This window comes from Lutra lutra, chromosome 3 (assembly GCF_902655055.1).
Source record: "Lutra lutra chromosome 3, mLutLut1.2, whole genome shotgun sequence".
Lineage (NCBI taxonomy): Eukaryota > Metazoa > Chordata > Mammalia > Carnivora > Mustelidae > Lutra > Lutra lutra.
Window position 1 is genome coordinate 2632317 of NC_062280.1, and position 22594 is coordinate 2654910.

Genomic DNA, 22594 nt, shown 5'->3' on the forward strand with positions numbered 1-22594 from the left:
ACAGTATCGTGCGAGCAGAGGTTCTGAGGTCGACTGAGGCTGGGGGAGCAGCGACCTTCATAAGGGCCACCGCTGGTGAAGCAGGTGAGCGAGGTTCTTGTCTCACAGAGTTGAATGGATCTCACCGACAAAGGAGAGCGAGAGTTCTACAGAGAGTTCTACTAAGTAATAATACAGGAAAAGCTCTCAGGAGTGAAAGGGGCTCCAACCACGCTGCCAATGAGGGCTTTTCATCTCTGCCTTTTTATTAGGACTTTACCAGGAAACCTGCTGGTGGTCAGTGGTCTGGAACTAGACCTGACTCGTATACATTATGTGAGAGTCTGTTTCTTGTGAAATCTGTGATCTATAGATGTGTTTTGTTAGGTCTGGTTAACCTTTATAGTTAACTTCTCCTTCGAGGCCAGATCATTTTTTGTGGCTATTTTCTATTTTCTGTGGTTACAGTGTAATTATCAGAAAAACACTTTAGGCCAGCAGTTGGGATAAGGGGATCTGGTTTTCCTTCCTTATCTGTATTTTTGTTCTGTCCCATGTCAGTGTCCCTGAAATACCCTCACAGCCCAGGTGGGGTCACTATTCTTTCCCTACCTAAGTTCCCTGCTTTCCCTATTCTCGGAGAAGCAGCCTTAGCCCTGTGGTACCAAAAGGCTTAAGTAGGAGAACCTGAGTTCCGCTCTGGGCCACGCCTGCATGTGCGCATTTGACATTCTGCCAGCGCACCTGCCAGAAGGGGCCTGGCAAAGGTCAGACTTGGGGCAGTCAAGGATGCTGGAAGCTTGTGCCTTGTTAATTTCCACAGGAAGGAAGAATTGTGACTTCGGTTTATTCACAGGCTGGTGAGACTGGGACATATAGTCTAATATTGATATCATCCACTTGAGGGCAGAGGTCTCTGTGCCTTAGTTTATCTACAAATATGGGTAAAAGTCAGGTTTGAAGATTGAATTTATGTATAACGTATACAAATATACATTTTTATATTTACATCATATTTCATATACATCATACATAAATGTATATTATACTTATATATCATTGCTTTTATTATATATTTATTATGTATTATATATTATATATTTACAAATTATTGAGGATCTGGCCGGAGTAAGACACCAAGAGATAAGAAGTAGAGTACAACTTTGTACCTCCCAGGGATAGCAGGAAAAAAGGGACAGAGAAATAAGAAAGAGAGGAAGGACGGGAAAGGACAGGGGGACTGAAGAAGAAAGAACAAGGGATGAGCAGAGAAAATATTCCCCTGACGTGCCTAGAGAATAATGGACAATTGCTCATGTTCTTAGAAACCAGTACAGAAAGCATACTTTTAAATAGAACAGTCCCATATTACACAGATAAACCCACACCCGTGTGGGCTGTTGACACTTCATTTAATATTTTAGCTGGATTCTTATGTCCGCAAAGTGACACGACTCACAGAAGCTTTGCAACAGGAGCAGCCCCAGACTATTCCAGATCAGAGTGACCTCCCTGGGCCTCCACGTGAGCAGGCTTGCATTTCTAGCATCTGGAACGGCCCTAGGAGGCAGCTAGTGGGAGGGAGATGGTGGCTCTGCAGCTGGCGCTTTCAGAACAAAGGCTCATACGCACAGCAAGGCAAGAAACAGACGATGTCTTTTCCTGTCCACTGACTTCGCAGATTGCTCTTTGGAAAGGTGGTATGCTGATTCTACCTAACCAGCAATACTGACAAAGGCTGTCGTGGCCTAGAATCTGCCCTCGCCCTATTTCCCTCCTCAATCTCATGTCATAAATTCAATTAGAATGCTGGCTTCCAGTACCTCTCCTCACTATACTACCCTGGCCCTACGCTTCGCCTACAAACCCTAGATTGTACAAATCCCACTAAACTAGAATCACATGTATTTCCCTTTTGTCATATAATATATAAAACCATGCCACATATGAGTAAGCACCGAACTAATCCAGTTCTCTACACTTTTAGTCAAAATGGGATATGGAATAAAGGCTCCCAGTGAAAAGTCCTCTCCGTGTTCATGCTGAGTGACAGAATTATTTCTATGCCATTTTCATTCTGGAAGACCTTAGTGCTCATCTAAGTAGAGCCAACATAGGCAAAGAAAGAAAAACATCTGAGAAAGACTGGCATTATAAGGTTGCTCCTGCATAGGACTGTGGTTGTCACAGAGCACATGCCCATCCGGTGTGGGCCGAATGGTCCCGCTGACCCTGGCTGTAGTCCTGACTCTGCTCTTCACTGACTGATCAACCCAGACGAGAATCACAACTCCCATTGCACATGTGTACTCTCTCTCTCAAACAAAACTTACATGTGAGCCCCAAGAGGGTGAACAGGAACAAGAGTAACTATGTGTGTAGGTGTGCTGCAGTGAAAAGGAGTAGAGCTTCATCTGCTGGTCTCCTCCTCCATCTCCTTGATGGTCACCGAACCATCACAGAGTTTAAGGATAATTGTGATCTCTCAGCCATTTCTCCAAGTCTTTAATATTTTACATGCACATGCACCTACTTTGGTGATGTAATTATGATGTTGCAACGCAGCCAACCATAGAGCAATCCAAACTACATTCTTCTTGGCCCTGGGGTCCTATGGGGTGCCTCAGGATGACACTCTGGGGTAAGAAAACTCAAAACGGATGGAGATGAGAATCACCAATACTCAGAGGAAGACGAGGGGACCATGTGCAGGATTTAAAGAGATGATTTGATGCGTCTTTGTTTTTAAAGCTTGATATGTTTAAATTGTGTCTGTGGGTATACATTCATATATAAAATATTAATTGATGTTTTAGTCATTTCGTACAAACAGTAATCATTGAGATTTTTTTCAAGTAAAATTGCTCATATAATCACAATCTCCATGATCAATAATCAAATGTATAAGTGAGCAAAATCAACCGTTACTAAATTTGAGACGAGGAAGCCTTTCTTTTTCCTCCGTAGGGTAGGTGGTGTTCCTCAACGCTCCAAAGCCGGGGCGTGTGCCTGTTGACGATAGGAAGCGGCACATCTTGGAAACAGAGGAGAATATCTGTACTTGGGGTACATCCCTGACCTAGTGGACTGTCAAGCGAGACTAGTGGGCTCCCTAAATGCTCATTCATAACTTAAATATGAAAAGGTACATCAGATGTGTCTGTAAGGTAGCTTGGGTTAGGATTGAGGTATCTTATTTCAAATGCCTTTTCATAATTTCAAACCTTTATATAGTATCAATTCTTGGGAAAACATTATCTACATAACCCCCCACACATAAAAAATGAAATGAGAACCTGACCTTTTTAATTTTTTTTTTTTTTTTTTAGTATAGTTGACACACAATGCTACATTCGTTTCAGGTGTAGTGATTCAAATTGTCTATACTTTGTGCTATGCTCACCACAAATATATCTACCGTCCATCATCATCCGTCACTATTACAACATCATTGACTGTACTCCCTATGCTGTGGCTTTCATTCAGGTAGCTTATTCACTCCATAGGTGGAAGCCTGCATCTCCCACCCTCTTTCACCCTTTTTGCCCATCTTCCCTCCCCTCATTCCCACTGGCAAGCATCAGTTTGTTCTCTATATTTATAATAACCTCACCTTTGTTTCGAAGGACGGTTATGATAATCTCACAGAAATCTAATTTAAAATCAACTCATCATGAATGTATTAGAAATCAAAGCATTTATTTTTAGATCAAATATGGTTCTCTGCTACTGAAATATATACACTTATTTTAATAACATACAGACACCCTTCCTTGACCCCTCCAAAACAATTTTTTTCAGAGGATATTCAAAGAAATAAAAATATCTCCTAAAGTGGGAAATCAGTATGATTAACTTGTGGCTATGTGCCAAACTTTCCATATAAAATTAGAGAAGTTACACTAGCTATACTTAAATTTTATTAATTTTATTATTAAATTTACATAAGCATATGAAGATAATGTAATGCATGTGATTTCTTAATACTAAAAAGGTGTTTTTAGAATAAAATAGAAACTGATTTAAAGGAATCAGTGAGATACTTTATATATTTTTTTAAAAGTCACTTCACTGGGGCGGGGTGCCTGGATGGCACTGGTCAAGCGTCCAAGTCTTGCCTTTGGCTCCAGCTGTGAACTTAGGGTCATGAGGTGGTGCCCTGCGTTGGGCTCTGCACTCAGTGTGGAGTCAGCTTGAGATTTTCTCTCCTTCTCCCTCTGCCCCTCATGCTTGTGCTCTCTCTCACTCTCTCAAATAAATAAATAAGCCTTTTCTTAAAAAAATCACCTTTTTTAAAAAAATTATATTTGTCTATTTGCGAGAGGGGGTGCCCAGAGGGGGGGGAAGCAGGCTCTCTGCTGAGCAGGGAGCCCAGTGTAGGGCTCGATCCCAGGACCCTGAGATCATGACCTGAGCTGAAGACAGAGGCTTAAGCAGCTGAGCCACCCAGGCGCCCCATAAAAAAAATCACTTTACTGAGATGATCAAAGTGCAAAAAGGTGTACATTTTGACGTGTATGACTTCATTCGCTTGGTGGTAAGTGTACGTCTGAGGCGCCACTGTAATCAAACCCAAGTTCCTCTCCTGCTGCACAAAGACAGTCACTAAGACATCTAGTTATGCAGCAAACAAAGGGTTTATATAAGAGGTGATCAAACAAGGAGACAGGAGGGCAAGCCTCAAATCCACCTCCCTGAGGGAGAAGAGTAAGTGATATTTAAGGGCAAATGAAAAAGTCCTGGGTAAAAAGTTGCAGTCGTGCTTCTTAGTCCGCAGCTGGACTTAGTGGTCCACGACCCCCTTGGATACCAGTTACACCATCACAACCACCTCTGGCATAAATATATCACCTTCCAAAGGTTCTTGCCTTGTTTATTTATTATGATAAAACACTCAACATAACACCTACCCTCTCAGCGAAAATTTAAGTACACAATAGAGCATTTTTAACTATTAAGTACTATGCTGTACAGATCTCTAGTTCTTATTGACGTTTTATAACTGGAACTTTGTACCTTTTGACCAATGCTTCCCCATTCCCCCCACCTCCGAGCCCTGGACATCTACCGTTCCATGCTCTGCTTCTAGGAATTTGGCTGTTTTAGATTTCTCATGTAAGTGCAGTCACTTTATATTCCCACACACATACCTACGTTACCCACAGTCCCCATCTCTTAAGCGCATTCAGTTCAAATTCACTCAAGTGACAGTACAGAAATTAGTGACTAAAATCCGTCACCTAACTGACATTAACAGAGAGCTAGATTTTTTATAACTGATATTTAGTTTGGGGATGTTTCAACCCCAAAGGTGTGAGGAAAAACACTGCAACAGTCTTCATACAGATCTAACCATCTTGTTTGAGCATCATGAGTAGATTAATAGGGATTGAGGTCCAGGGACTTGGGGGAAAGAAAGCACAGGAACATGTATGGAATCTGAAGACCAGCTAAGTCCATCAGCTGGGTCCCAAGGAGAAAGAGCCAACCGGCAAAGCCTCCTCACATTTTATTTAGGACCTACAGAGTCCGAAGGACTTATAAATATTGTCTTCATTTAATCCAGAGAAACCTTCTGAAGGAGACAATAAATCGTAGTTTAAAAATCAAGAAATTAGGGCTCGGGTTTGAATGACCTGCCCAAGCTTCAGTGTTTCTCATGCTTGAGTAAAAAGAATAGATCCCTTTATAAGAATCACCAAGCTCTGGGTTTAAAACACAGTGATCTGAGATAAAGGTTATGAAAGCACCTTTTAGTTATAAATCACCACTGTAAAAAGAAAACTCTTATTTATGTAAGGGTAAACAACAATTTTAAATATCATCATTGAACTGAAAAAACACACACGCGCAAACACACGCTCAGCCCTCAAAACACAGGGAACTGAGAATGTCTTCAGACCCCTACGTGTGCACAGACTCTTGAGAAACATTATGAGTGTACCATACTCATCATTTCAGGCATCAACAAAAGGACTGAACAGTGTTCTGTATCATAATAAGTAGAATGTCAGATGATTGAAACCCGTTTTAGGCTTACTGTAACCACATGTGAAAATCCACATCCCTGATTTCTAATTGTAGATGAACTTCCACAATAGGAGTTGTGCTGTTGCAAATCTTTGTCAAAATAGGTCAGCCTCAGAAGATCAAAGTTAAGACACCTTTACACCGTGACACTTACAGGCCATTATTTTTGGATCTGGTTTCCCCCAGGGTGCATCCTGCTCCCAAGAGCATGTCCAACTGGTTTGAACAGTCTTGAGATGTGCTGGCAGGCTGATCTGTCCCTCCCCCTCACAGTCTTACCTTGCTCTAGGCTTAGTTTAAACAAACCAGTCACAACTGGCTCTCTATGTATCTTACACTTCAAGAGCAATTTCATATACAAATTCCAGGTTTCGACTCACATGATACAAACTTAAATCTAAAAATAAACAGAATTTCAAGCAGGAATTTCCTTCATCTCAGAAACTGCACCAACCACTTCAAAAAGAAGTGATCTGGCAGTCTTCCAGGACTCCAACATGATCCCTCTCTGCACTGCTAGGGATAGATGTCCCAGGTAAAAGCAAAAGATCGACAAGTACAGATAGAAAATACATCGTGTACGTCTTGTACCGGGTCACAATCCATGCACTCCTCTGAGACTGTATCTCGAACTTCTTCTGTAGACACTCATTAATAATTGTTTTAAGATCTATGATACCTAGAGGTTAAATCCCATTAAACATCACAAAACAAGAATTATATCTGACTGGGAACCCAGCCCCTTTCCCAACTGGGGATTTTGTTTGCTCCCCTTTTAGACAATATAATTAATTGAAGTGGATTGTGGACAAACTAGGTGAAATAGCCTAGAGAGTAACATTTTTAATGAGCACGTACTGCCTGTCAGGGACCATACTGGATGCTTTACCTACTTATCTCATTGAATCCTCTGTAATCCCATGAAGTGGTTATTACTGTGTAATCCTAAAAGCTCCATTGCACCCGCCAACCACATACCCAGGCAGCGGGACCTCTAGAACCTCTATTAGAAGGCCTCAGGAGCTATAGTATAGGGAGATTATGGGCTTGTGTTAAACCATTCACAGGAAGCACACGTTCTTAGACTGGATATTTAGTTGGTGCAGCTTGGCCGAAAGTGATGTGGAAGGACTCGACGACCCCCTCCCTGAGTCCTCCAGACCGACTTCCTTATGGTATCGCTGCTTGGTGATGGCACTGGAGACCAACACCGCAGGAGCAAGGATTCACCAAGGATCTTAGATAACTTCAAGAATGAGTACATGATAAAAATGCATGTGATGACTTCAAAAAAATGATATAGGGGAAAGTCTAAATTGTATTTTTCCAACAGGAAAGAGCCAGTCATGACAGAAAAGACATGAGATTTTTCTAACAAAATGAGAACTGTGGTCCATAACCCCCAAGAGTGTGTTTTCAACTACTTCCTTTGCATTGCTGGAGGACTGACCTTCTGATTTAGGAGGTCTTTTCCACCCAAAATGTCCAAACTTACCAGTTCAAACACATGGTGTCAGCAGAAAATGAAATTCAGAGTGTACATATTTTTTTCTCCCAGTAGTAAGAGCTGAGCCAGCTGTTCTCCTGCGCCTGCTTTGGCAGGAAAACTAGATGCAAATATGTGGGAGGGAAGGAGTGGTGTCAAGGTTCACACATGCCGCATAAGCCATGGGTGACTCTCGAGTCACACTGATTCACATGTCAATACGGAGACTTCACTAAAGGATTAATACTGGAAAAAGAGTTGGGTTATACATGCTTCTCTGACCTCTTGCTAGGGAAAAGAATGAATATCAAATCAGTCCTATATGCCGTTTTATCTCTAACAAACCTTGGGATAGAAATTTACTACAAAAAAAAATTTAATACATATATATATAACTAGTATTTCTTTTCTTCCCTCATTTTTTCCCCTTCCCTCCTTCCTTTCTTTCTCCCTAACAGAGGCCTAAACAATAAAACTGTCTTCAAAATAAATCTGTTTGTACTTTCACGTTAAGATGAACAAAATGGTTTTTCCCTTAATGCTAACCTCCAGGCAGGGACGAGTTGTTTTCGGTTTGGGGTGTGTTTGTTTTTGACTGGTGTTAGCCTGCAGTCCTTTAGGACCTGATATCTGCGACACGTCACAGGGGTACTAGATAACGAGAGTCCCGGGCTGGGGAGGGCTGAAGTCTGCAAGGCCGTATCTCCTTTTTGCTTTCTGCCAGCCAGAGCTTCACTTCCTGTGATTCTTTTCTAATGTGCTTTTCTGCCCTTTTGCGAGTGTTGACCAAAAATGTCAAGATTGCTGGCTATCTCAATCCCAAAATATCCATGACCTTGAACAGAACATACATGATTTCTTTTTTAAAAGGGAAATGGCAGAATTGATGGCAAACTTCTTTATATATTTTTTTTCTTCCAAGGGAATAATAGCTATCTTGAAAGAACCCAGCAAAAATGTGATGCTGTACTGGGGAATCTAAATTCTAATTTTAATAAGACTCGTTAAACTACTCAACTGACAAATATCAATGTCACTGCTTCTAGGTTGAGTTAGAAATTAGATTCCTATCCTCCCTTCCCCGCTCCCCCGTCTCCTCACATGTGAGCCAACTGTAACATAAGAAACTTAAATGCTTATCTCCTCAAGCAAAATCTTAAGGATAGTTGAACTTTCACCAGAAAAGACAGGCAAATCTGATGAGAGAAAGATGAGGTTGCTGCCTCCTTGGAAAAACATAAGGTATCACACCAGAGCTGGTCCTAGAAACGATTTTGAAGTGTGTATTTGTGCGTATTTCCTTATTGTTTCTAGTCTGCACGTTCTAACCCACTTGAGAGCAGCGCCTCCCTGCCGCCCAGCCGCGGCCCCAGTCCCCTCCCCGCTACCACTCAGCCTTTTCCAAAGCTACTCTCCAGTAGCACCCGCAGAAGTTTGCAGTCTATGCCACTGTGGGTCAGTCCAAGCAAACTTGTTGATCTCATGAGTGTACACTGAAGAGGGGTCCTATCTTTACTTGTGGAAAAAAGACCTGTCCTTTGTTAAATGAACTTTAGGCCTTCTTGTGTGGGGTAGGGACTGTAGTGGTGGTACAGGCAGAGAATTCCCTATAGTACTCTCAAGGCTGACTTCGGTGATTAATTTTAGATCCAGGCCCAGCAATGGCAATGAGTTTGTATAAACACGTCCCATACAATCTGCATTTGAGATAATTTTGTGATTTGTGACACTTGTACTTTGCAAGTTCCATTTCCCTAATAGAGCACAAACACCTACTAAATTGTCTTTCCTTGCAAATAATAATAGTAAATCATTTGCCTGAATGTTTTCCCAGCTGTCAGCCTCACAACAACTTGTGAGGTGAACAGAGATGACCTTATTTCCCAATTCTACAGATTGTGAAATCAACGCCCAGAGAAGCTGAGGACCATGTTAAGGGTCAAAGATCCCAAGTATTCTCCAAAGTCTTTCCTTCATGCCAGTGGTTTCCAAATGTGACATCAAAATCAGATTCTTGGATCCCACCTCCAAGAGGTCTGGCATAGGCCTAGAAATCTGCATGTTTGTAAAAGGTTCTCTAGTGATGCTGGTGCTCCAACAGATTCACCCTGATCAGGTAATAATATCAGGCAGGTAAGTAGAGGAAACGTTGACATAGCGTGGTGTCTCCCTTGGTCATTCCTTCAATCAATAATATGTTCAGTTGGATGGGGTCCCAATTGGAACCAGACCTATAGGGAAAGACTAGTGATATAAAGAAAGTAGCGAATCCAGATTTGGAGAAGGAACAGAAAACTGAAGATTAGTTCCACATTTGTAGTCTAGAGTTCTGTCTATGAAAACATTAATTCAGATTCCCCGTCCAGAGTTGCTGCTGACCCCGTTAATCCCTTACACAGAGCTAGTGTAGAAAAGCTGAGGAAGCCATTCCTTCCAGAAACCCAGACAGGCACCCTGGAGGACTGAAAGCTCTACTTTGGTCCGCACTGTGGAGCCACTTAAAATCTGGAAAGCGGAGAACATTCTTCTTCATGCCAGTGTTTCAGCAAACACAACATTCAAACCAGTTCTTGAACTGTGTTAGATGTGAAATGTGAAGTTGCCACTGGGCAGAAGAGGCCCCCAGCAGCAGGGAGTCACCTGCAAAGTGGCTCTTCCCATAATTTACAGGGTATCTTCAGTTCTGAGGAGAGATTTGATTAACAATAAGGGATGTGAGGGGTTCCTGGGTGGTTCACTCAGTTGGGCATCTGCCCTCGGCTCAAGGCATGATCCCAGGTTCCTGGGATTGAGTCCAGCATCGTCGTCGGGCTCCTCTGTTCAAGGGTGAGTCTGCTTCTCCTTCTCTCTCTGCTTGCCACTCCCCCTGCTTGTGTTCTCTCTCCGTCTCTGTCAAATAAATACATAAATAAAAAACTTTAAAAAAGAAAAAAAAAAAAAAAGAACAAGGGATGTGGCACCAGACAGCCAAGGTTCAAATCCTGGTACCATGACTTGCCAGTGTGTAAACTAGATCAAGTTATTTGACCTCTCTGACCCTCAGTTTCTCCATGTCCTGGCACTGCTGTGAGGACCAAATGGGCTAATCTAGGGCAGCGGCAGGCTCTTGGTAAATGCTACTTATTAGCTATTACAATTACTATTTTTAGTTCTAAAAGGCAATAAAATAACAATATAATATTTGATGTTTCCATTTTAATGAGATGTATATAATCCCCAAATCTGTCAGTTAGCACTCTCTGTTTACAAACACTAGAAATCTGGTCTCTCTAACAGAAGCAAAAAAAAGGAATTAACTGGAAGTCACGGGATAGCTCGCAGAATAGAGAGAAAAGCTGGAGAACCAGGTCTCAGTAAGGGCAGGACCCAGGCAGCTTTGGAGATGGAGGGATCGGGAACCAGCTGGCCGTCTCTTCATGGCCCTGTCCTTTGGATACATGAGCCACAGTCATTATTTCAGATGATTGTTACTCACTTAAGGTTCAAATTCCAGAGCATCAGCTGGCTTGGTTGGGAGTCGAGTGCTCACCCCGACCCAGGAGATAATGAGACATTCTTTTTTTTTTTAAAGATTTTATTTATTTATCTGACAGAGAGAAATCACAAGTAGGCAGAGAGGCAGGCAGAGAGAGAGGAGGAAGCAGGCTCCCCGCTGAGCAGAGAGCCCGACGCGGGGCTCGATCCCAGGACCCTGAGAACATGACCTGAGCCGAAGGCAGCGGCTTAACCCACTGAGCCACCCAGGTGCCCCGAGATAATGAGACATTCTAACTGAAACTCCCGCTAGGGGTGTCTGGGTGGCTCAGTGGGTTAAAGCCTCTGCCTTTGGCTCAGGTCATGATCTCAGGTCCTGGGATTGAGCCCCGCATCGGGCTCTCTGCTCAGCAGGGCGCCTGCTTCCCGCCACCCCTCTCTCTCTGCCTGCCTCTCTGTCTACTTGTGATCTCTGTCAAATAAATAAATAAAATCTTTAAAAAAAAAAGAAAGAAAGAAAGAAAGAAACTCCCACTAATACTCCAAGGGTAATTGAGTAAAATCAAGGTACTGTTACAAGACAGAGATGCCAGGCAGGCAAAGAGGACAGATGTCCACGATCATACCATCTGGTTACATTCAAAATGGTCTTTTATATAATAGTTGGTAGGAATCTGCTTGCACTTTGCCACGGATATCAAGACATGTGATAAAGTCCTCTGGGTAACCCCAAAAGGACACCAGTTTAACGCACAATGTGTTAGAAACATTAATATTCTCTAGCCCAAGCTCCTCAAAAACTCTTAAACTTGACCTTAAATGTAAGACCTTCCCTTTGAACCCAGTGTAAGTACTGAGAAAAGCAGAAGCTGGCAGACCACATAAATTTCCCAGAGGCTGGCCATATTAATTCCATTTTAATACAGGAAGCAAATAGTGCCTCTCCCTTAAATAGAGGAGGGGGTGAGCAAGGCTGAATTCCATGCCTCACTGGAAAAATCAATAGAAGCTTCCAAAAAATATATGTAGTTTTCAGAAAGTTAAAACTTGACTCGTACAGGGGCACCTGGGTGGCTCAGTTGGTTAAGCGACTGCCTTCGGCTCAGGTCACGATCCTGGAGTCCCGGGATTGAGTCCTGCATTGGATTCCCAGCTTCGTGAGGATTCTGCTTATCCCTCTGACCTTCTCTGCTCTTATGCTCTCTCTCACTCTCTCTCTCTCAAATGAATAAATAAAATCTTAAAAAAAAAAAAAACACTTGACTTGTACAAATAAGAACTGAATATATATCAAAGGTTTTACTCAACCTGTCAATGAATGCAAAAAGCTAGGAAAATGGTAAAACTGGTATACAGAGCATTTTGAGGAACTAAGTATTTATAAAGATTTTGAGGAAGAATGTTAGAATAGGATTCCTAGGTTAGATAGTAAACTGGAAAGTAGTAAGTAGTAAGTAGTCTTACAGGAAAATGAAACCATAACCACCATAGCCTCTGGGCTGCCTTTCAGACCACAGAAACACTCGCACCTTGACTGGAAACAAACCCCTAAATTAACACGTAACTTCCCAGGCCTGAGCCATTAATCAACAGTAAATACTTTGAGCTTCAAATGCAGGTGCATTTCCCAAAGATGACTGAGGAATCCCTGGTGGTGGGCCAGGGCTCGTTAGGCACTGCCCTGTATGAGGAGGAGGAGACACGATACACTCTCTTGGCTTTATTTCCAAGCTCTGGACAATTTTCCTTAACAAGGGGATGTCAGTAGGGAGCAAGGACTAAGCAGAAGAAGCAAAAATGGCAAGGGGGGGGCCTCTGTGAGGAGATCACAGGTAGAAGAGGTCTGCATCCAGTGGCAGGGGACAAAAGGGGCGCAAGGATTTATGTGAGGAGTTCCTATATCAGGTTTCTCTAAAGAAGAACCATAATGAACATTCATAGTGGTGACAAGTTACAGGGCATATTTCGCAAACAAAGAAGACACCAACAGCCTGTGTGGATTACAGGTTAGAATAATTGCATTTATTAAGATGTTTTGGTCGGTTAAATATCCTGGTTTTGTGTCCCATGCCACACAAAGTTTACTGCCTCTTAATTTAATATTTAGGTTTCTGTTTCTTTCTGGAAATAGAAAACATTTTTCTTTGTCAGCTCTTTAGTTTTTGAAATTCCTAAAAATCAATTTCTTGTCTCTTAAGTCTTATAATTCAAGGACAAAGCAGCAGAATTCCAACAGTATCTGTTTTAAAACTACCATTACAACCTCCTTATCCTAAAACAAATGTGTCTTCATTTTTAGGAAGTCACATTAAGAAGGACATAAAAATGGACTGGATTTGTATTCTAGGATTATTTTCTTCTGCTATTATTTGACACAGGGAATGGATTAGATGACCTCTATGATCCCTTTATATTATTATAGTCCCAAGGTTCTACAATAACTAGATTTCTCAAATGCTCATACAACATACTTCAGTGACGGGTCATCAAAAGTTATACATTGTGGCAGATTTCAGCAATTCACCTTTTAAATTTCCTGTTATCAGTACATTTTAAAATATAAAATATCTGTTAGAACACTTAGTACACCCAGCCAACTAAATTATGAGCACCTTTAAGAGCTGGGATCCTGCCATCTTGTCCAAAAGTAAGTATAACAAAGTGCTTAGCACATAGTAGCTGCTCAATAAATATTCCTTTGAATGAAATATCAAGAGATAGAGATTTTGATTGGAAAAATTGGCAAAACTACTGTGGTCTCCCCCAGATTGAAAAACACTCTGTGAGAATATTTTTTAAAAATATCTTTTCCCATTGTGAATAGTTTATGTTTTAGAATATGAAAAAGAAAACAGAATCCTTTGCTGTAAACTTCTACATCACAGGTAAAGCAATGGCTCAAATATCACTGGCAGGATTAGAAGTCTATAGTGTTTGTTAAGATGTTTCTTCAGGAACTTTCAGGGTATCTAAAATATTTTTTTTTACTATGTTTATGTCTCATTTCTTTCTGGTCATTATCTGCAACTATCATAGAATGATGAAGCTTTCTGTCATTCTGTTCTAGCTGTTTTTGTTGCCAACAAGTATTTATTAATTAATTTCTAACCCTTTGGGTCACTGTTTTTGGAAAAAACTTTATGCTCCTCTTTTAAAGCTCTCTTAAGTTCTGCTTCAATGTGTTTTCAAAAGTGCCTTTTGGAAGGCCCTTGCAAAATTAAAAGCAGATGGTGAGAAATTTGTTTGTCAGACACCAAACTATGAAACTGCTGGTGGTCCAACTGCGGCTAGAGAAAATAACATTTCATGTTAAAAGCTGACTTCCAGGAAAATTATTCCATTCTGTTTGGAAAAGGACTGTCAGAATTCGTGCTAACGTGCACACGCGGTGATACTGTAATCTCTCTTTTCTTGCTTTTGCAAGGGGGTGCAGAGCAGGAAACTGGAGAAAATGCATTCTTGGATCTCTAGGAAAGCTCCTACTCCGTTCAACCAATGAATGCTATTTCCACATGCTAAGACACTGTTCTAAAACCTGGTGATAATTAGTGAACTAGATACAGAAGTTCCCAGCCCTGAAGACTTTATAGTCTTCTAGCTGTGACAGACAAAAAATAAGCAAATAAGTCAAGAATACAATTACAGATTATAATAAGTAACATGAAGGAGATAAAAAAAGTTCATGATAAGTAGTAGTGGCAGAGAGGGAACGAACAACAAAAAACTGGTTTAAAAAAGAGAATTTACCGACCTGTTTGGGACTAAGTCTAAATTCCTGCAGGGTGTAGACTAACACCTCAGAGTCATTCCAGAAAATTTTCTTCAGCGCAACTCCCATCTCTGCTTTCCTCTCTGAGAAAGTCCACACCCCTCGTCACGCCCCACACACAAACACACATAAACAAACGCACTCTCGTTCACAACCATAACTACCATCCAACAATCCAGGGAAGGAGAGAGGCCTCTTCCAAAAGCTTTCAGTGAGTAGAAAGGAGCTTTTCTTTGTTGGAAAACCTAACGAATGTCTTCTTACATCTCCTCAGCTCTGGCTGGGTTCTAGGCCCGTCCTTGAACCGATCACTGTGGCCAAGGCCATGGAATAGGCCTGTTGACCCACGCCATCCCACCTAATCCACAAGCTTAAAAGTGGGGTAAGAATGGAACTCGAGAAGAAAACGAGATCCCACTTTTGCCAAAAGAAGGATGGATGGAGGCTGGGTGCAAAACAACCCAAGCCTCCGTAGGCAGACGGCATCTGAGCCGAGAGCTGAAGAAGGCGACCACGTGATAAGCCGGGGAGGCGGCTTCCACACGCGGCGAACTGCCAGCGAAAAGGTCCAAGGCAGAAAAGAGCTTGGCATGTTCAGTACAGAGAACGGGAGGTATTTCTAAAATAGATCTTCACTAAGCTCTGATAATGTAATCAATAACTCTTTTCTAACCACCTAAGATAACTGAGTGGAAACATGTCAATTCCACGGGAACCTGTCTACCCTCGGGTCTGCTTTGTCATATTCAGACATTTTCCCTAGTATAAGAAGAAGCTTTACCTGAGTTCTTTCACTAAAGACCCTCATAGGGTGTAAAATGTCACACATGGTATAATTAAATAATTCTATATAAATTTCATATGTGTTAGTTATTCAATTAGGGAGTATGTTGGAATGAGAAAATTTTCCTTGAGTTACTTGGTGAAGATTTGCTGGAATTATGGTGTTAGTAGCAGCAAACACAACTGCTCTTCTAAAATCTGTGGTAAGCTGAGAATAAACAGTATGTCAGGTTTTACTTTCAATGCTGTATCCTGAGTTAAGCTGAAACTGAGTATTTTCAATTACTGTTTAGTTAACTTCTAAAATCGCCTAATGTGGGAATCTGGTGTAGCTCCGGGAAAGAGCTAGACTGGCTTTGAGATCTGACGGGGCCTCAATTTCAGCCCAGCCTCTCCCCAGTTGTTGGACTCTAAGCCGGTTGGTTAAGCTGTCAGAGCCATGGTTTGATCCTCATTTTACTATTAGTAAAGCAGTACGCCAACACCCACCCTCGATGACATAATGTACATGACAGTATCCAATAAAATATGCTCGACAGAACATTCTTCCTTTCCTAGGGAATCTTAACTTGAAATAAGAGGCACTAAGTAAGGAAAACTAAATTAAGTAAAATGCATTTCTCCTCTGGCAAGAAGATATTAATTATTGGATAGTTTTAAGAACAACTTAGCTTTCAGGGTACACACTGATGAGTTTCCCTCGTAAAAACATACAAGTGTTTGACTCTAGCTCTTGTTAGAGTCGGTTGTACTAATGTAACTGGTGCTGGGTTTCCTCATGACCTTAATGACCCACACCTAACACAGATTTTAAATTCCTAGAATCTGGACGGTCATCTCCAAAGATGATTAAAAAAAAAAACAAAACCTGCAAACAAAAGAAAGGACAGTAGATAAAGGAAAAAATTATTAATTCCTGTACTTTTTTGGAAGAATCCAAGTTTCTCAGAATTATTTTCCCACCTCAAAGCTCTGATACAGATTATTAGCTGTGAAATGCTGGAAGAAGCAAGGTTAATGCTTTCAGTTAACTGCTGGAAATACACCACTTCTGTCTCTCGGTTAAATAGCCCTCCTTTCCATCCCCCACCAACCCTTTTGGGAACCAGCCTTCACTGGAAGCCTCTCAAAAGGCAGGATGAGAGCAAGGAAAATGGAGAAAGGAAGAGGGGAGGAAGGAGACACCTCTCTCTTCCCATCAACCTAGAAAATTGCCTTCCCATTGTTTTTAGCAAGCCCATTACCCATTTCCACTCAGGCTTCGTGAAGAGAGGGAATGGCTCTATTTTTTTTTTCCTTCTAATTTTTAAAAATTTTATTAAAAATGCATTTCCCCTAAACTCCCACCAAAAGCATAAGCACAGAAAATAGAAAGTTAAAGGCCTACCTAATCTCACCTCCCAGAAAAATCTATTTGAGACAGTATTTTTGTTTTTTTTATTTTGAATATAATATAAAGATAGATGGTAGCTAGATAAAATAAATATATGAAATATACTTAAATACATACATATTTGAACAGATAGTTCAAATACAGTTTGAACAGGAGACCCAACTGTTCTTTAGCCCACACTTTTCCCTTACCAAAGCTATCCCTGTATATCAATATTCATTCATCAATGATGTGACAAAAATTTATTGAGCTACTACTACACACTGGGTGCTATACTAGGTATGTGGAATAAACATACATTTAGATCACTAAATCTTCATATCTAATAAAACAAATTATTTAAATTCAAACTGATGACTTGATCTTGCCTTATGTAAGTTTTGTTTTGTTGACTTTAAGGACCTTAAGTTTATTCTTACTTGATATGGTGCAATATAGTTTAGGAAAGGAAGAACTCCTCTCAGACCCAAGCATCAGTCAGGAATCTAACAGAAGCACTGGCATTACATCCTCGGAAACAGTTTTATCATCTTGCATATCCCCCATCCAAGAGCAACTTATCCTGTTTCATTACCACTTTTCCCTAACTGGAGGGTTAGAGGGGTATGTAGGACAAACCCATTGCAACACTACTAGCTCATAGACCTCACTTGTCACAGGATTTCCTGCACCTTTGGATTTTGGAGACAAATAAGAAAGGAAGCACAATGTAAAAAGTTAAAACACTTGATTGCAAAACTTCAGAGCTAGAAATTTTAAAAAATCAGGTAGTTCCAGTCTTTCTATGAGAAGATCTACAAATGACAACAGAGATCCTGATAATTTGCCTATTCATTTAAATAGATAATTCAGCTCATATTAAATGTATGAAATCATATTTCCTCATTAACATTTATGCTCGACCCTGCAGGGCAAGACAAGTGAGCCTGTAGCAGTCCTAACCAGGTCCCCTCTTACAGACGCTATTTGGTGATGGAGTCAGGACTTAACGCAGACAGTCCAAGGCTAGAGACAAAGCTCTTAAGTATTATTACCTTCTCTTGCCATTAATAAATGCCCACCTCTGCCTATTTCGCCTCCTTAAATCCCAGTTTCTGGATCCAAGAAATAATTCTTCCCTCAGAAGGTCATTATAATAATTACTGATCTTGTATGTATAGCACTAGAACTCTGAAGACTCTCACATGTTTACCTCCTCCGAGGTTATCAACTTAGTCGTGGATACCAGCAAAAGACCTGAGACTCCTGAGTGAGAGCAAAGGACAGTTTATGACTCAGAGCAAAACCAGTACCAGAATACCAGCATTCGCACGAGTCTCCTGAGCCCTGATACACAGGATGATGCCAAGAAAGCTAGACGTCACCTACACGTGCAGTAGGTTGTACCACGGGAGAGGAACCTCACATTTAGCGAACCCAACTATTTCGTAATGTGCACCAAATCTGGCTTCTGAGCAGGTTTTTTGTATGAACATCTGTTTCCATGCCTCCTGGGTAAAACCTGGGATAGGACTGCTGGGTCGTGTGGTTAGTGTATGTACAAATACCCTGAAAGATAGAGAGGAGTGAAGGCAAGCAGCGCCTCTTCTCATGAGCCGTGGAGAAACGTGAGCAGTCAGATGGCGCATAGTAGGCGTTTGGTGGTGCATAGTAGGCTTTTGACAAAGAACAGTCATTATTTTCAAAAATATCACCATCCCTGACTAGCCCTGGACAACCAATTGGGTCATTTATTCATTCCAAAGAAAGAATTAAGCATCTCAAAGGAATGTTCCTTCCCACCTGCTTTCATTCCTCTGAGTCGAATTCGTCATTCTAATGGGAGAGAGCTGCAAAATAAAATCCGAGACCCCAGGTATGGAGTCAACAGGTCATGCCTACCATGTCAATAGTGCCTGCCCGCCTGACACCGGCCTTCCACAGCGCTTCCCAGTTCAGAATGGTTTAGTGGAGAGACGCAGGGAGCGTGTCTATGATTACAAGTTACTGGCTTTAGCTCAAGCCATACTCATGCTCTTCTACTCCCAACTTCCTGTAGAGAGCAAGCTTCTTATGTCCCAGTCTGCTCAGGATCTTCCACTTCTGCCCCACAAATTTTGGACATGCTTAGCCTGCTCCTACAGCTGTGTACGTCAGTTTCCTGTAGAAGTCTGTATGTATGTACATCGAAATATATACAGAAATATACATATTATGCTTCTCTGGCCAAATGCTGAATGATACAGAACTCAGTACCCGAGATGGTCCTAGAGGAGTTGAGTTCTCTGAATCTGTCCTGGATTTTCTGGAATTGGTTCTCTAATCTGATTAAATTTAAGGGCACTAAAGATCCTACTTCTACTGGTAACACGTGCCCGGGGGAAGAGGCCTGATGATGAGAGGGTAGAGATGAAGAAGGCAATGTGTCTGCTCAAGGTACGGTCTGCAAACTGTGGGGATCTGACCACACAGACTTTCTTTGAATTCCTCCGTGCCAATTCCCGCTTTACCCCACATTTTTCCTTCTCTGGGGCCTGCAAATCCTGAGTCCACTAAGATTTGCAGAATGACATGATTTGTGTCTTGAATCCCTCCGGGCAGGCACTGAAGCAGGTTAACTCTCTCACTCTGCTAAATTAGTTACCACACCCCAATCTAACTTTTTTTCCCCCAAATTTGTGAAATCTCTTTTACCTTCTTCCACTCTTATCAGCTTCTTAGTATTCGTTTATTTTTAGTGTATGTTAGAAAAGAAAAAAGATAAAATAAAATATGTGTTCCATCAATGCTAGTCAACTGGAATCCCAAATTCTTGTTTTAGATGTGTTTCAGGACTGATCCATTTTCTTATCAACATTAGAATGTATTTATATAGGGATCTGAAGTTTTAATTACATTTCCAGTTGCTTGTGCACTCTCTCTCTCTCTCTTTTCTTTTCTTTCTTTTTTTTTTTTTTTGTATGCTCACAGTTAGCAGGTAACTAAGGGATTATACTATCGTGCAGTACAATTACTTCCGTCAGATGACTTCTTTGCATGATATGTGGAGGAAATTCATTAAAGAGAGACCTGGGAGCTGACTAGAAAACAAGGCAGACCCATGCCCAGAGCCCTGGAAGATGAGTCCAAGGCAACAGCATTATGGCAATCTGCTATGGAAAGTGTATTCCTCAAGTGATGAAGGACGGGAAGAGCCGAAGAGGGTCAGAGAGCTTGGTCCAGGCGAGGCTTAGCCCTGCCTCCAACGGATGGAGGACATGAAGTCAACTAGACTGTGTTTCTATGTTCTTTTAAAGGTTTACAAGTATGGTCACAAATGCCAATAATTTTAAGGTAGAAGGTGGGTCATAAGAATTCATTACATTTTTTCTCTGATGTGCATGCTTAAAATTTTTCACAATAAAATATTAAAATAATTAAAAGATGATGTGTGCCTCTTGATGAGAGGAAGGCAGAGTCAACTTGTTTTAATTTGGGAATAATATAAAACCCAAAGAAGAGTTGCATGAGGACACCTATGACCAGATCTGCCCTCTTTGAACCATTTGTCCCTTGGACTCCCTTGCTCACTCACACTCTATGTACAGATAGGTAGATAGAGAAGGATTTTTTTTCAAACATTAAAGGGCAAGCCACATATATCAAAGCCCTTTACCTATAAATACTACAGTTTCTATTTGTTTGAAAAAAGATACCATCTTACATACACATGGTATACATAAAGTACAATAAATTTAACATTGCCTCAGCATTTTATCTATTATCTCTATTACAATGTCAACTTGTAAAACAATGTCCATGAAGCTATTTTCTTTCATCCAGAACATGACCCAGTAGGATACCTGTATTTGAGTTTTGTATCTCTAGGCACCACCACAAAGTTGTCAGAATCATCAATCAGCCACTCTGCCCAGATCATCTCTATTCCATAGCCCCCCTGTCCCCGTCATTACCTGGCAGCATGGGGGAAGGAGGCCATGTTCCTCAGGCTACCCTCTCCACGGTCCCTGGCTTGTCTTTAAGGATGCATTCCATCAAGCCAGCAAGATAGTCTTCCATCTCTTCTGGGAATGAAAATTTTTACGAAAGAAGTGCTTTTAAACAAAAGTAAAGGACGGTTTCTGCACAATTAGAGAAAATTAATCAGCCCGCATGAAAGGAATGTCCTCTGAAAAGGACGGTCTCTGTTCGGTTTCTCACAGCCAAAGGTGTTATTCTTTCCAAACATATTTGTTCTTCTAATACCAAAGAGCTCCCTTCTGTTGGGCCATGTTTGGAGTATCGTTTAGCGAATCTCCAAAGTCTGGGCTTGGAGGAAGGAAGGAGGGCCTGCTGTGGCTTCGCAGAGGTGACCGGAGGCTGGGAAGGAAGTTTACTTTGGCTTTGCTCACCCTGCCAGCCTGGACGGATGTAGACAGAGGAGTAGGCAGCAGACAGGCTGCTGGGTCTTGTTCACCCTCCTGGATCAAAGGAAAGGTGACTCTTCCTCAATGGCCTTTTCTTCATAGGTCAAAGAACTTCCCTTCCTCTCTCACCCCACAGAAGGCGAGGCGAGCTGTGAGAGACATATAGGTGCATGGGTGTGTACGTATAGTAGTGCCGGTCACCTGACTGCAGGATTCTGTGTGCTCAAAGCAGAATGAGAATAGTGAAGCCGTATCTATTGTCTCCCTTCCTCTTTCTTGTCAGGAAGAAGACAAAGAAAGGGAGAATAGTCTGGGAAGCAAAAGAAGACCTAGAAAAGCAATTTGTACGTATTGCCACGCAACACTCAGGTCCCTTTCCACCACTGAAGTGTGAAATGGATTCCAAGCTTGACGCAAAAGCTGAGTCGGGGCCTGGGCCAGCTCTCCCTACCTCATCTCTACTTCCCCATCCACATAGCAAGAGAGCCAGCTCTGAAGTAGGTGAGGGACAGGACATTTTTCCTGAAAACTGTGGCTTTTTGCATTTTAGACATCGTCTCCAGTATCACTGAACCCGGAGCTATGTACACACGAGGTGGGCTTTGTATGGTAGGGAATATTATATTGCTGTGTTGGATCCTGGGCTGGCTCAGAGTACAACCTAAGCTTAGGGTAAATTCGCTTCAGAATCTGCCATGTCTGTGGTGGAAATAGGTCTGGAAAGCAAACTTTAAACATGACACATAGGTCTCCCTCTGGAGTAGGCACCCCAGGGAAGGAAAGCCCCTTTCCAAGTCTTCAAGGTGCCTGATATGATGACGAATTGCTGGGTTAAGGTATTATCTTGTTATCAATGGCCAAAGTCATCATGGTGCAGCCTCTCTGCCTGGGGGAAAATGAGGCAAAAAGTGAGAAAATAGTTTGGACTTTGGTAAATAAGGAGAAAGAAAGAATAAAAAGGGAGAATGATCCAGCTGGTTGGAAGGAATGGGAATGTTCCTGTTATCGTCAGCCACGCGCCACCCCCCCCACACACACCCCCTGATCCAGTCCCCATCTTCTGGATTCTTTTTTTTTTTTTTTTAAAGATTTTATCTATTTATTTGTCAGAGAGAGAGAGAGAGAGACAGCGCAAGCGAGCACAGACAGACAGAGTGGCAGGCAGAGGCAGAGGGAGAAGCAGGCTCCCTGCCAAGCTAGGAGCCTGAGGTGGGACTCGATCCCAGGACACTGGGATCATGACCTGAGCCAAAGGCAGCCGCTTAACCAACTGAGCCACCCAGGCATCCCACATC

General features: G+C 41.8%; 1 long non-coding RNA gene across 1 annotated transcript in view; it reads right to left on the reverse strand.

Moving 5' to 3' along the window:
- Window positions 1-22171, reverse strand: part of LOC125094903 (uncharacterized) — a 41198-nt gene extending 19027 nt beyond the window's left edge. The window contains exon 1 of the long non-coding RNA XR_007125736.1: window positions 20847-22171. This is a non-coding gene — a long non-coding RNA (uncharacterized LOC125094903). The remainder of the gene's footprint in view (window positions 1-20846) is intronic.
- Window positions 22172-22594: the final 423 nt, after the last annotated feature.